The sequence below is a fragment of the Lepidochelys kempii genome, chromosome 1 (genome assembly GCF_965140265.1).
Source record: "Lepidochelys kempii isolate rLepKem1 chromosome 1, rLepKem1.hap2, whole genome shotgun sequence".
Classification (NCBI taxonomy): Eukaryota; Metazoa; Chordata; order Testudines; family Cheloniidae; genus Lepidochelys; species Lepidochelys kempii.
In genome coordinates, this window is record NC_133256.1 from 333,332,724 (window position 1) to 333,348,366 (window position 15,643).

Here is a 15,643-nt window from a genome sequence, read left to right on the forward strand (position 1 = left end):
GAGTGCGCGGTCTGTTGCATTCCGGTGCAAGCATGAGTGGCAGCTAAATGTGGGTGCCTATGAGGTTAATTGCTAGGCAAAGTTCTCATCAATGGATAGCAGAGAAGCTCAAGTATCCTGCACCTGCCTCCTTTCTTGCAAAGGTGCAAGAAAAGAAAGGAGCGGAGAATGGATTTGTCTGAGGAGACACGGGCTTCAGCACGATCATCCACATACTAACGAGGTGCTTAGCTACATGTTTCCCTCTTAAGCCTTAATGAAGCTAGTAGGCAAGAATAACTTGGCATCTACAGAACAGCACTCGTGCTAATAAAGGATCAGGTTCCCCTGCATGCTTTGTCCTGATCATTATATTTTACCTTACACTTATACATGCAATATTCTCACCTGTGCTGTGCATCAATATTATTCACATATCACCATAAATCTGCTCATTCACTGTACAAAAAATAAATATTCCCCCTACTCTTCTGTTGTGGCAGATTCAGGGAATAGGGCAGAATGAAACCATGATGTCACCTTTCAGTGAAGTGGGATGAATTTGGTTCAGTGTCTTTTGTCCAGGCTTCTATTCATAAGGCATTTTTTTCTTCTTTCCAATATAAAGTGATGCATTATGGGTTTCCTTCTATTACTGAGACAGTCCTGACAAACTGCAGTTGCAAATCAAGACTTCATTTAGCAGTAGCATAAAAGGCTGGTGTTTTGTACAGTGACAACATGGTTCTATTTCATCACAGTCTCTTGCAATAGGCATTCTCAAACAATGCTAAATTTGAAATACTCTCCTAGTATATAAAATAAAGACAAGGTTTTGAACACTTTCAAACAATACCATGGTACCTGATTAAATTATTTAAAAAATAATAATGTTGATCAACCCATTTGTTGCACCTATAAATTAGGTAATGATTATTAAACCAATATGAAATTCTCTTCTCTTAGGGGAGCTGAAAGTGATACCAGCTGGATAGGATACATTGCCTTAACCATTAAGCACTTATGGCAGTGTAAGGTAAGAATTTCTTATATTTTAAATTATTATTTAAAATTAATTATTTTGACAGTGGTTGACATGCAGTAGTGAAGAATTCTGACAGAGTTATGATAGTGTTTAAACATATAGGCTAACATCTTGAAAGTCACTGAAAGGAATTAAATGTTAATTAATTTCCTATTAAGATTTCAGCTATAAAGCAATTTAAACTCACACATTGATTAGGTCAGGGTCTGATGCACAAACATAGAGAGCCACATTTTCAAAATGTTGGTCTTTTTTTCTTTTTCTTTTTTTTGCCGGAGCCAACTGCACCTGCAAAATTCTCATCCCACAGTTTTGAACTGTGTAAGTGCTCTGATTTTGCATCTGCAATTCATTTATTGCACAAATTTCAGAGGAGCAAATTTCACACGCAAAAATTGGCCTTTTAAAAATACGCCCCACGCTATCAAGACTTCACAATCATTGTTCAAGGCACTAGGATCCCAGTTTTGCATGCTCCAGTTTTCATTGTCTTCAGGTGAGCCAAAAGAATACAGGTTGGCATATCTAAGCAGTTTCCACCACCTTAATCAGGAATCTAATGCCAAGATTTTTACTTGCTGCTGTAAGTAAGCAAATCATTTGGCACCAAAGTTTTTAAAATGACCGTTTATGCCCAGATCCTGATCCACTGCTTGATTTCAATGGCTATATTTGCTTAAGTAAATACAGCAAGATTTAGCATTTAAGGATAATTGGAATTATCTTTGAGAACTGCTTACAATTTAAGATGATTTTCTTGTGAGAAAGGTTTAGAATTTCAGGGCTAAATCATGAGTGTGAATCTGGAGTAAGTCCATGTTGTTAGTCCAATGGCGTTACACCAGTTTAGCACTGAAACTGAGATCAGAGTCTGTCCTTTCAGGCTAGACTCTAACTTCACTCTTCCATGGGGTGGTTTAGGCCTCACTATACACCCAGCTAGCTGCTCTTGCTTTAAAGTCCACAGCTGGACTTTCAATCTGAGCAAGGCCAGGCAGGGAAGAAAGAAAGGCAGAATTCTCACTCCTCTGCATGGCCAAGGAAGAGCTGTGACAATCTAGCCCTTAGCATTTAAGCTATAGATCAGAGCTGCATAAGCTAACTGAGCTTGGCACTATTGGAAGGAGCTTCCTGAACTGTGAAAGTCACTGAAATGGTTATGATTATAGGAGTATTGAAATATTACAGGCAGACTGAGAGAGGCCTTTATTCAGTAGTACAAAGGTGGGGAGGATTAGCATGTACAAAGCCTCTTCCACTAAACACTTGCATAGCCGATTCAGTGGCATCTTACACTTGGAGTCCCTGTGTTTGAGGGTGTGCAGAGCCTGCTCCTTTGGTGTGCCCTGGATGTGGAAAGGAGGCCTGGCCACGTACTCTCCCTCCACATTGGGCTGGCTGCAACTCGGGGGACAGGCTGTGTAGCCTTAAAGGTGAGTGTTAAAGGATGCTATAGCCTGCTCAGTGTGGGGTGTTCAAAAGAGAATGTGCATCAGGTACAGCTGCTCCTTGAGTTCCCCATGGGGCACTGCAGCTCTACATCCCAGCCCCAAGCCCCTTGGCTTAAATGCTGCCCTATTATTACCCTGTGAATCGAGATGAGTGAATCTCAGTTGTGGTTTGAGATCTGTTCAGAGAGGAATCCATACTACTTGAATCTGCAAAACACATTGGAATTTCAAATACTTGGTTGATCTCCGGTCGCATTTGGTCCTCTAATAACAGCTGGAAAGCAGCAGAGAGGGAAAGTGCTAACATTACCTGTGTGTGTCAAAACCCTAAGGAAAATTTAGATGTAGTTTGGCTCTAGAAGTACAGGACAGTTCATAGGGATTCCTGATTTTTGAGTACCTGTTCTCATATCCTTAACTGTAACTGTTTAAAATACCCAGAAAAGGCTTGATGTTGGGTTAATTTCAAAAGAGAAGAAAGGATCTTAACAAGTGGAGCATATGCAAGTTAGCAACACATTTTAGAATGAGGAGACTGTCATTTCCATTACTGTGAAACTATGGCTGACCCCAAAGTTTAAAGACAAATATTTTTAGATACTCCTTAATATTGTAGTCCAGTTTTCATAACTATATTTTACCACTATAGATGAAGGCTAAGTGTCTACCTTGTCTTTCTGGTAAATAATAATCTCCTGATTTTTTCCAATCTAAATTGCCCCACAGGGCACTAATAAAACAAGTCATGGCTCACAAAGTAAATTTCCTGTGCACTAATTGAAAATGGTTTCAAATTTATTAGAGTTTCTGTCATCACCCTGAGATCTGATGTGAGCCTGTGCAGTAGTCACCATGACTCTTAAATATATACCTGGGCGATAAAAGAAAGATTAAAGAGCAGTTGTCGTACCATAGCATTAAAAATAATAAAACAATAATGATGAGTGTTAAGTTAACTGAATGCTGCTTAAATGCCACGTGTTAAGCTGAAGCAGCAATCCTCTGGAAAGATTTGATATCGTACTGCCAAGTCCTTTCCTAGATGTACCTAGACACTTACTGTAATAAATAGGCTCTTAAACTTTGCTTTAAATGCTCACGGCAGGCTCCTTTGCTCTAAGAAGTCTGAGAAGGCATGGAAGTTGGGAGAGCTACCTCTTTCTTGTGTCCCTGTTTGCCTTGGTAAGCCACAAGAGATGAGGTTCTGTAGGGATCCCTGGGGTGATGCCATATTCCCATGACATTCTAGTTCCCCCTCCAAAGCACCAACACGAAGCAGCATAAGTGACTGTGCAAACTGAGTCCTGAAATAACTCATGCAGGTTCCCCTTCTGTGCTGTGGAACCCCTTCTTCCAAAATGTCATTCCACAGGTGGAGAGCACTTGAGGGAAGTACTACCACCAGGCCTCATGAACTAGCTGTGCCATCAAGGATCCACAGCTTACCAGGTGCACATGTGCATTGAGTGGTAGTACAGAAACACAGGGCCTGGATGCAGATGTTTTTTGCCTCTAGTAGATCCCAAAGAAAGAAAGAGCCTTCCTTAAAGCTTGGAATTTCCATTTTATTCAGACCCAAACTTTGTGACTTGGGCCATCTCTGCTACTGAGATATATTCTTAGGCAGTCTATCCAGTGGGACTATATATTAATATCTGCTAACTCTTTTATCCAGCCCCAATTTCACTATAGAAGACCCATGCTCATGGCAAAAATGGCAGAAGGCCAGATGATCAGCACTTGTACTGCTATAGAGTCATTCTCAGATGTGCAAAAGACCAGTTGTAATGATCGTATTGTACTTGTGGGAATTGAGTCTCCTACATACTGTAACCCCCACAGGCTGGCAAGCCTATTAAAATGCCAGTCACACCAGCAGCATAGCAGATACTTTGTCATTGCTACGTATTCTGAGGTATTCCAATATTTGTGTGTGTACCTTTATAATAGATATTATATAATATTTGTTTGTGTACCCACAAATGACCTTTCCCCATCCTCCAGCTACTCCGATGATTAATAGAATTCTGAAACTTTATTCTTAACTCATAACTGCTGCACTTCAGTGATGACCACATTGTTTCTTTTAAACTCTCTTAATATTATTATTTTTCAATCTAGCATTGTAACTCTGCAGTTGGTACGCTGCCCTGTAAAGCTGCATGTGTTGCTTACAGCCCTGAAACATTATGTAAAATCAATAATACATATGCTTTGTAGAAAAAAATGAGCCCATCTGGGATGGTGCCAGTCCAAAACCATTGAATGATTAATTGTGATATGGTTACAGAGGCTATGTCTACACTTGAAATGCTACAGTAGTGCACTTACTGTAATAAATAGGCTATCAAAATTTGCTTTACATGCTATCACTGGGTTAGTCTACCTCCGTGAATGGTGGTAGCTAGGTCAATGAAAGAATCCTTCTGATGACCTACCAGTGTCTACACCACAGGTTAGGTTGGCTTAATTACATTTCTCCGGGGTGTGGATTTTTCCTACCCTTGAGCGACATAGCTAGGTCCACCGAACTTTTCCATGTAAACCAGCCCACAGCCGTAACTGGCAAGGTGAATTTTGGTGAGAATGGAATCATTGCCATAATTTTTCAGCACTTTGTAACTACCTCTATGCATTCTGAAAACCTTCAGACAATATGGGGTTAGCCCTGGTCTACACTGAAAAGTTACATCAACCCAGCTATCTCCCTCAAAAGTTTGAAAAATCCACATCCCTGAGAGATGTAGTTAAGCTAACCCAACCCTGCTGTAGACAGCGCTGTCAGTGGAAGAATTTGTCTGTCAACTTAACTACCACCTCTCAGGGAGGTGGTAGGCGATGGAAGAACCATTCCTGTTGCTGTAGTGATTGTCTCCACTGAAATGCTGCAGCTGTGCTGCTGTAGCATTTTAAGTGTAGACATAGCCTTAGTGTGGAAGTCCTTACTAAAGAAAATGTCTAATTGACTCCAGTGGTAATGTCTTTCAATAGGAATGAGTAAAGGGACTAATTTTCATTTACACTAAGGCAACTTTACACTGCTCTGGTTAATGTAAATTACATCCACTTTCAGGGCCCACGACCCAGATGAATGTAGGGTGGCCATAGTGCAGCTGAAAATCAGGCTTGTTGAATTGTACCCTCTGATAATAGTGATGCTTCAGTTGCTCAGGAGAGGAGTCATTCCTGCTTTTTAATTGTTCATTGCAACCTCAGGATTTTTCCTTTTGGGGCTAAGATTTCTCATACTCTGTCTTAGTCGCAAGAAGATGTTTTGGAGGGCTCTGAGTTTGGTCAAAGAGGAAAGGGCCATTTCAGGTCATTTCCATCTACACATGTAGCTTCTTAGAGGCAGGAGAGCAGTATTTTTAAATTTACCAAATGCCGCAATAAGGTCCATCTTGAATAGCATGGTTGCATTTTCTTTGTCGGTGGGTAGGAAGAGTTTATCCACCATAGCAACAATTGTTCTCTCAGTGCCATATCCTAGCCTGGAGCCTGACTGAGAAGGAACCAAACGCTGGCAACTGAAAAGTTTTCTTCCATTGAAATGTCAGTGACCCACTTTTCTGAGATCTCACTAGTCCTGTTGCAAATTTACAATCTCTACTGCCCCCACTTCAGCCCCTCTCCTGGCTACTCTCAAAGGGGATTACTTCATCTGGTTACACGGTTGACAACTTTTAAGAGATCAGTTCCTGGACTTAGAAGAACAATTAAGGCTCAAGGTCTGCAAGCTGCCTAAATCCATAAAAAATGACAAAAAGGAGTAATTACATGGGATACCCCTATATATGTTTTTAATGTACAATTGTCAATTTCTTCCATCTCTCCACCACTTTTATATGCATCATTTTGCCATTTGTTTTTTTCCGTGTTTTTCATGACCCTTCCTTTTCTGTGCCTTCATTTTTAATATAACAACACGAATAGCACTGTGGAATTGCTGCTGATCCACAGCCATAAAGAAAGGGATGTTGGTCAGTAGTTAAATGTTCCCCCACTTCCTAGAGGTATCAGTTCCCTTTTTATACACGTTTCTGACCTCTCTCACTCCTCTCTTTCACCTTTTCTGCTTTTCCCAACTGTTCTTCAGTGCTCTAGGCTCCTCTCTGTCTGTTTAGTTAATAGGTGGCTGGGGCAGAATTTTGTTTCTGGAGATGTTTTCCCCTTAACTCAGAGATATGGAAGGGGAGGGGATTGGTAATGGGATATACAGCCTTTAACCTCGAGATCATCATCTCAAATACAGCCCAGGTCAGTCATGTCTGAAAGCAATTATATTCTCTATATGGTGATCTATATGAAATGCATCGGTGGGCTCATCCCACATCCACCCACATCAGTTAGAAATCATTTTTGTGGTCCTAATGGGGAGTCTAAACTTTGAATGTACATGGGCACTGAACTATTTCACTTCTAAAGAGTGTTTCTTCGGATTGGAATTGAAGCACTCATTGGAGTGGGATGGGAAGATTCCAGTGACACTGACCACATTTTGGATAAACAAATGAATTTGGTCTCCAGGGCTCTTAATCTGGCACCTTTCATAATGACTAAATTCAATTAGCTTTTTAAAATACTAAGTGGCTCATTGAAGGAGGACCCCTGCTTAGGTAGATAAAGAATGGAGGTTATCCCCCAAACATCATAGAATAATAGTCTAATGCCACTTCAAAGACTTGTAGTGCTTCAAAGCAATACTTAAGAAAATTAAAAATTGTTCTGAGGTCATCAAGTGCATTTCAGTTCCTCCGACACTTGCCATTTGTTTCAGTGGGGGTCCAAATGTTATGGAATCTGAGTTGGATACTGAAACTGGTTAAGGAACTCTTAAGAAAACAAACTACACCTTATCATATTTCCTTAACATTCTCATGAAACATTTTACCCCAAGACACCCCCCACAAGCCCCACATATTCACAATGCAAGTCTCAGAGCAGTATTAACATATAAACAATGATGCAACAGAGACTGGGAAATCAATCTGGATAAAATAAGAAAGGACTCAGGCTTGCGTGCAAATCTCCAGCTGAACCTTTACAATGAGGTTCCGAAGAAGTTCACTTGAGTTTATTTCCCTATTATGTTTAATTCTTATCTCTGTACTTCCTGGTTATGAGTTGGGACCTGGAACAGAAGTGCTAAAAGCCTGTGAGGAAAGGCTGTTTCTGAGGTATTTTTAGCCCAACCAGAAGCAAGGACATCTCAATCAATCTGTTTGAAGTTTATTGATAATTCCAATTCACTTCAAGAGAGAATCTCAGAGATGTACCTGGACTATATTCCCTGGCCTGTACACAGAGCAGTGTGTTGTATCTGTCAAAACTTTAGGGAGGTGCTAGAATAGACACTTAAAACCACAATCCACAAAGTTCCCTTGTTTTTTAAAAGTGACCAGTAGTGGCTGCAAAGATGCACAGTCGGAAACAAGAGACTGTATTCAGTGAAAGACGGTGATTAGAAAGGGAGACTTATAAGTAGGAAAATAAAAAATGAGCCATCACTTGCTCAGTTGCATACCTTCCCCTTGATCATATGCTCATTTCTTCCTCTTTTGGACCAGTGCAAGATCTGGTTAATAGTTCCTTAGATCTTTTCAGTTAACATACATATTCCAAGATGAGTCTGGGCAGCTCTGAGTGACTTTTTTCACTGCTCCACTTTACTGAGTGGCTTCTTTCCTTTCCTTTCCTTTTCTTCATTTCATTTTATTTTCTCATCTTACTACCATTTCTCAGTTCATCCTACATTATAAAGCAATGAACAACTGGGATGTGTTTGTTTGGTGCTGTGAAAATGATTTATATGGAACTTGACTCTGCATTTCCATAGTAATGTAAATATAGATTATGTACAAACATTTCATCATGCTCATGAACAAAAAAAGGGCCAAGACTCAAAAGCTGGATGCCGAATTTAGGAGGGATTCAAATGTAGGAGACTGGTTTGACTTAAGCAAAGACCCATGCTATGATTTTATCTGGGTCTGAGCTTCCTCGAAGTTAGGGTGTATTTGGATGTCTGGGGTTTTGAGTCTGTCCCCTTATTAATATGTATAATGTAGTGATGTATGTTTAGAATGAAACATTCACTATATAATCTTCATGATCTCTGGGTAAAATGTTCATAGCCAATTCACAACATGGAGTTCCACATATATAATAAATGTCATCCGAAAATGGCTAATCAGGTGGCAAGTTGTGATTGCTGCTACTGATTAGCTATAAGAATTGTGCACACAGTTAGTTTCACCAATCAGTTGTCTGAGCTACCTGTTATGTCTTGGCTCTTTGATTGCAAGCTCTTTGGGGGAAGGACTGGTATTTCTTTGTGCTTGTATAATGGCCAGCACAAAGGGTCCCCAACCTGGTAGTGGTCTCTTAAAAAAAGAACTAGCTAAGTTCATAGAGGATAGTTCCATCAATGGCTATTAGCCAGGATGGGCAGGGATGGTGTCCCTAGCCTCTGTTTGCCAGAAGCTGGGAATGGGCGACAGGGGATGGATCATTTGACGATTACCTGTTCTGTTCATTCCTTCTGGGACACCTGGTATTGGCCACTGCTGGAAGACAGGAGACTTTGCTAGATGGACCTTTGGTCTGACCCCGTGTGGCCATTCTTATGTTCTCTGCATGCTATTGCAATATAAATGTTTAATAATAATAAACAATGCATATGTATTTTGTTCTTTTTAACTGAGCTTTCAGCAAGACATAGGGTAGATTTCACATTATCCTTCCTACCTTTCATAGATACAGACAATTAAGCAGGATTAGCTTTTTATCAACCTTATCTTCCCAATTGGAGTGGAATGGAAGGTTATTAAGGACATCATGAGGGATTTAAAAAAAAAATAAGAAAGCTAGAGGAATGCAAAAGAAAATAAAGATTGATTTCTCTTCCCTTATTGAGTGCTAGCAGTTAGGTAAACTGATTTGCAGTGAGGTCATCAGTCACAATTGGATGATAATTCGAAAATGGATTAGATTAGAAGTAGCAATTTCTGCTCCCTGGGTTTCAGCAGAAAATGGTTCAATTCTGTAACAGACCTCATAAACTAGTGGAGATCAATGCCCACCTAATGTGCCATTACACAGTGGGCACACTTCAGTGACTACAAGCACAGCTGCGACTTGGGTTTTTACCATCTATATTTCCTCTGCTCTTTATTTGCTTTCCACAGGTGCTTTCACTTGATTATTTTTCCCTAGGGAATAAACAGTTTAAGAGAATTCTTTTCACTATTTCCATAAGCAGCAGTAAGAGAGAGGTGTTAGAAACATACTCTAGGGTGGGGAAAGAATCAGAACATCTCTCTGCTTGTATTAGAGTAACAGCCGTGTTAGTCTGTATTCGCAAAAAGAAAAGGAGGACTTGTGGCACCTTAGAGACTAACCAATTTATTTGAGCATAAGCATCCGATGAAGTGAGCTGTAGCTCACGAAAGTTTATGCTCAAATAAATTGGTTAGTCTCTAAGGTGCCACAAGTACTCCTTTTCTCTCTGCTTGTAGTAGTATTCAGTAATGTTAGTGGCCTACTAAATCTGGGCAAGAAACAGTTTTCCCATGTTGAGAACTTTTGAGATTTCAAAAGATTTTCCTGTTCTGAAGTGAGATAAAACATTAAAATATCAAACAAATTTGTTTAAAAATGGATTCATCACAATGTTTTACTTTGATATTTTTAAATGTTTCATTTCAACTCTGATCTTTTATTTTTTGACATTTTAACTATAAATTAATTTACATTTCTTAATGAAAAATTGTTTTGAAACTTAAAAAAGGAACTTTTATTCTTGAAAATGTCAAAATGGACATTTTGAAAATTGCAAAACTTTTTTTTTCATTTTCTTTTTTTCAAAATGAGAAATTCATCTAAACTTACCCTTTCATATAAACAGTGCTGGTTTCACGGAAATGGCAGAAAAAATGACCAATTCTATAGCCTACTCCAGTGTAAATCTGGAGAAAATATAGGTAAATAGTGGGGGAAATTATTCACAAAAGGCTAGATTGCGCAATTCCTATTCACACCGATGAGCACGTAAATAAATAGTGCCTGTGAAGTCTATGTGCAAAAATTAGAGCTGAATGAATAGTGTTAGTAATAGTATAACAAAAAAAAATCCATACTAAGCCTTTTTATTTGTTTCCCAAATTGTATCAAATTTCTACTAATATATTATTAAGTATTGTCTGAATAGTTTGGACAAATAATTTTCAAACTATGTGTTGTCCACTGCTGCTATTGATAGTCTGAGATTGGTGTATTTCCTAGCCCTTATCTATATAGATGACTGATATTTTTCAACATTATGGCAATATTACACTTCCATACAAAGTGATAAAACTTCTGGGACTCAGTACTATTTTCCTGAACACTCATGGTTGCATGAATGTTTGCAAATAATGAAAAATACAACCTTAGACATTGACAGTAAATCACATGCAGGTCATTTATCCATAAATATATGCACTGAATAGTGCTAAAATATATAAATAGGTTAGTGACTAATCTATTTATATATTTTAGCATTATTCAAACAGGAAATATCATGTAGGAAATATCATGAGGTAGGATGTTCAAGAGCACCTAAGACTCATTTTCATAAGTGACTGAAGCACTTAAGTGGCATATGCTCCTAAACCCCTAAAGGTATTTAGGTGCCTAATGATGTAGGTAGGTGTCTAGTGCAATTTTTAAAAGCTCCAAGGTGTTTAGGCCTTTTTGAAAATCCTACTGGATGCCTATTTACATTTTTAGGCAACCTAAATACCTTTAAAAATCTGGCCCTAAGTGACTAAGTCACTTCTGAAAATGAAAGGTAGGCTCCCAAGTAACTTAGGCACTTAGCTATAATCTATCTGGGTGCAAATAGTGATCAGAAAGATCTAATATCTCTTTGGTGCAGAGGTTGTGTCTTCTTTGTGTTTACTCAGGGGCCAGTCCATTTTTGTAAGTGCATTATTTGCCATAATGTTAAAATTTTCAGTCATCTGTTTAGCGACCGCAATATAAAGCATGAATTAAAAAAATAAATAATGTAGTTACTAAATAAACTGGTCAAAGCAAATAATTCAAGTAGGTCTAAACTCAGCTGACCTAATTGCTTTCATCTGAATCTACTAACTCACTGATAATTTAAATTTGCAGAAAAAGTCATTCTACTTTTTTGTTTTGCCCCGTTAAACTCAGTAACCTAGACAGTTCATAAAACAAGTGAGTTTTACTATCAGTGTAATTCTGCATTATTTTGAAGCTGCAAATAAAAGTTGTTCTTCTGTAGCTCTGTTTAGTCATTGGTTGCTTAATAGGTAAGAATAGCATAAGGGATATAAGATTCTGAAACCTAATAATATCCAATGCTTAGTTTTTGAAGTAAATATTAGCTGCTAACTAGCTCCAGAGTGAAATTTGAAAAGGGAATTGAAACACTGCTTGTAGCCCCTATTAAAATCTCTCTGTTTTAATTGAGAACATGACCTGGGGGTTCCATAGCTCAACTTACACTGTTCCATTGGTACAACTCTCTGCTTGATTTTGGCAGCAGGGTGCTGAGCTTGGCAACTGCAGAGAAGTGCACCTGTTTTCAACACAGGAAGTTATGTTACTTAAACTGAATCTAATCTGCTAATGATTGTTATGATTGGAGTGCAAGGTCACTTCTAGATTGCAATCAAATGTCAACATCTGGTTAATAAACAAAATGACACTTTGTGATTATTGCATAGCAAATTAGAAGTGAGGTGAAATTTCCGGCCTTTCAGTTAGCAGAAAATCTGTGATGTCTAGTGATGCCAGCTCCCATTTTCTGACCACAAAAAATGAAAGAGGCTGTTTAAAGGATTAGATGTAGGAAACTACATTTTTTAGATTAAATGTATACATGCCAGCAAAATTCATCCCTGGCGTAGCTCCATTGACTTAATTAGCATGACACCAAAGATGAAATTGTCCCACCATTTAAAACAAAACTTCCCAGTGACTATTTCTTAATTGCTTCGAGTAAAAATGCACTGAGGTTCATTGGGAACACTTGAATGGACCAAATCTTGATCTCTCATGCAGTATTCAAGGAACAGATCTTTTCACAAGGAATTTATGGCTTAATCCTGCAAGATTCTGAGGGCTTGGCTATAATCCACCCAACCACTTTAGTATAGTGTGAGGAAAGAAACACAACTAGCCATTCTTTAACCAGCAACTAAGGAACTCCCTAACCAGTAAGTTTAGGTGTTTATTAAGCTCTTCTCTGCAATACTTCCTGGTCCTCTCTGGTAACTGTGGAGGACCAGGAACTTTATAACAACTTCACAGTTAGCACATAAATTGTCCCACTGATTTCAGTGTGACTAATTGTATGCTTGAAGTTAAGGATTTTTCTCAAGTACTTTTCAGGATCAAGTCTTTAGCAGGGTGAGGGTGGGAAAGAATCCACCTGCCATGCAGCCAGACTGCAGTATTTATTATAACCTATGGTCACACAGTGTGTCCATGGCCTTATTCAGGCCCCTTTCCAGCCACAGATTTGGGGCTGCTTGTTCAGTGACTGACCAAGACTCATGAATCCTTTGACTCATCTGACAGTGTTGCCAAGTGTATTGGACAGAGCCATGGCACAGGTTGCAGAATCCCACACTTGTGGCCACTCAGTGGCTTGAACCTCTTGTGCAACAGAAATGTAGATCCTCTACTTGTGTGAATTGGCATAACCCCATTGCGGTGAATGGAGGTACCCTGATTCACACAAGCAGTAGCTTTACCATCAGGATCTGGCCTGTAATGTTTCCACTATATTTTGAGCATTCTGCACTTGCCAGAGGGTGCATATATTCCTTACGACATATGATAAAAGTTCATGGGGAGGACTGAAGGAAATCAAGCCAGTTAGGATGTTCCATTTCTGAAAGTTCTAAAAGATTTATGTTCAAGTCACTTTGTAAGTCAGATTTTGACACTTTTACTGTAATAAGTAGCACCTTACTCCATGAGTAGTCCCATTGAACTCAGAGGGGCTACTCGTAAAGTAAGATGATATTCAGTGTGATGCAAGGGTTTCAGAATTTAGCTCTATGTAAGTGGGATAAGCCCTATATAACTGGATCAAATTAAGTGTCACCACTGGGAGTTCTATATTACTCCCCACTTCCTGCACATCAGCCTAATGGTATGACCACTGTCCCACAGTTCGGACTACAGGGAGGTGAACGGCAACACACATCAAAGTGCTGTGCTCTAACTCCCCCATATAGATGCTGCAGGCACAAACTTGAAGTTTTCTAGTATACAAAGATTCCTGTTCAAACACGACTATATTAGTGAGAACAAGGGACCCTTCAGGTCACGCCCACATCATCCACACGGGGGAGTAACCACGCAACACTTCAGTGCGCACTGCTATTTACAGGTCCAAAGTCCAATCTGCAAGGCAGTGGAGACATATCTTACCTTTTTGGTGAGGAGCTCAGTCCTTCGAGAAAGCATTAATATGGTCAGACCCAGAGCTACTGCGTTTGGTGTTTTATTAATTGTTCCCGGTCACCTTCAAAGAGAGAATTCCACTTGACTGCTTAGCATACAAATATTTCAATTTAATACATTTAATTGTGGAAGCAAATAAATATTTTAACAGCACATAAATTATTTAAAAAATTTAAATAGCTGGGCTAGAAGTGAATCTTTGTTATAACAAATTCACATGCAAAATTCACACACACTCCTTGACATACGCATGCATATAAAAGTACACCTTCATATGTATACATTCTTCTTTGATTTTTTTACAAACCATTTCTAATGTCTTGTGTTCTATAAAATGTAGTTGGATGGGACATAATGAATCTGCCAATCTGGTTTCCATCCCCCCAATTAATTCTTCAATTGTTTAAGAAGAACTGGAATGAAAACTGCAATGTCTCTCTGTCCATATCTAAGAGCTTCAGTCAGCACCTGAAAAAGGTCTAGGCCCTACTCCTTAGGTTCAGCTGAACTCTGCTTAGTACTGGACTCAGGAACTGACGAGCAAATATGGCTTTATATCATCATTGCACACTGCAGATCCCCAGAGCTGCTGGCGAATGAATAGCTCCCAATATAATTTAGAGCAATCTCCACACTGCGCTAATATGACCAGCTGAAAATGGATCCCAAGAAGGTTCTACAGCAGTCAGGGATTACTGGGGTCTTAGAGGCGCTTCTGTCACACCTCTTCTCCAAAACTTCTACTCCTCCCCTCGGCCATGCCTTTGATATATTCTTTATAGTAGGGGATGGCACAGAGCCAGCAAGCAGGCTATATTCACCTCCTAGGGTTTGTCTATACGTCAGGTTATGTCAGTATAATTTATGTCGCTCAGGGGCGTGAATAAGCCACCCTTCTGAGCGACGTACGTTACACACACTATGTCAGCGGGAGAGCTTCTCCTGCCGATATAGCTACCGCCTCTCACAGAGGTGGTTTTATTATGCCAATGGGAGACCACCAGTGGTGCAGCTGAATCAGCCACTGTAGCGCTACTAGTGTAGACTAGCCCTCTTTGCTGCCATAGTGGCACAGAGAAGCCCTACTGGGGGCCAGGATCAGGTTCCTAGTTATTGGGTACTGACTGGCTAACAGCCATCAGGTCTCTGTTAATAGTGACTCGCTGCCATTAGCTACCTTCATGTGAGGTCGGAAATATTGCCTGCAGCCTCAATGGGATGAGACATCAAGGGATTAAATAATCCACCCCACTTCAGATTTTCATAGGGCTTCCACTAATCTAGAGCACTATCTGTTCCCAATAGGTTCAACTCTGAATCAACGAAAGGATATACAGGTCCTCATCTCTCTGAGTTTTTCTTCAATTCATTTTCATACTAACTAAAGCAGATAGATTCTAGATTCTGCACAGATTCTAGAAGTGATGCACTATGGTCACCCAACTTGTTTGTACAAGGGCTTGCCCCACCCCCAATGAACTTAATTTGACTAAAAAATGAACACTACAATGTCTATCTGTATCTAAAAGCTTCAGTCAACAACTTGAAAAAAAATCTGGGCCCTAGTCCTCCAGCTGAACTATGTTTAGCTTTACTCAGGGACTGGGGGACAAAAGTGTCCGTACACCATCTTTGCACAACCCACATCTTACCTGAGGCCAGGTCTGAGACCTAGTAGTCA

At 39.6% G+C, this 15,643-nt stretch overlaps 1 protein-coding gene across 1 annotated transcript in view; it reads left to right on the top strand.

Moving 5' to 3' along the window:
- The first annotated feature begins 984 nt into the window (after positions 1-984).
- The window catches only part of SEMA3A (semaphorin 3A), a 289,750-nt gene continuing 275,091 nt past the window's right edge, over positions 985-15,643 (top strand). Inside the window, exon 1 of the mRNA XM_073328646.1 lies at positions 985-1,015. The gene's annotated coding sequence lies outside the window, so the exon portion shown is untranslated. The remainder of the gene's footprint in view (positions 1,016-15,643) is intronic.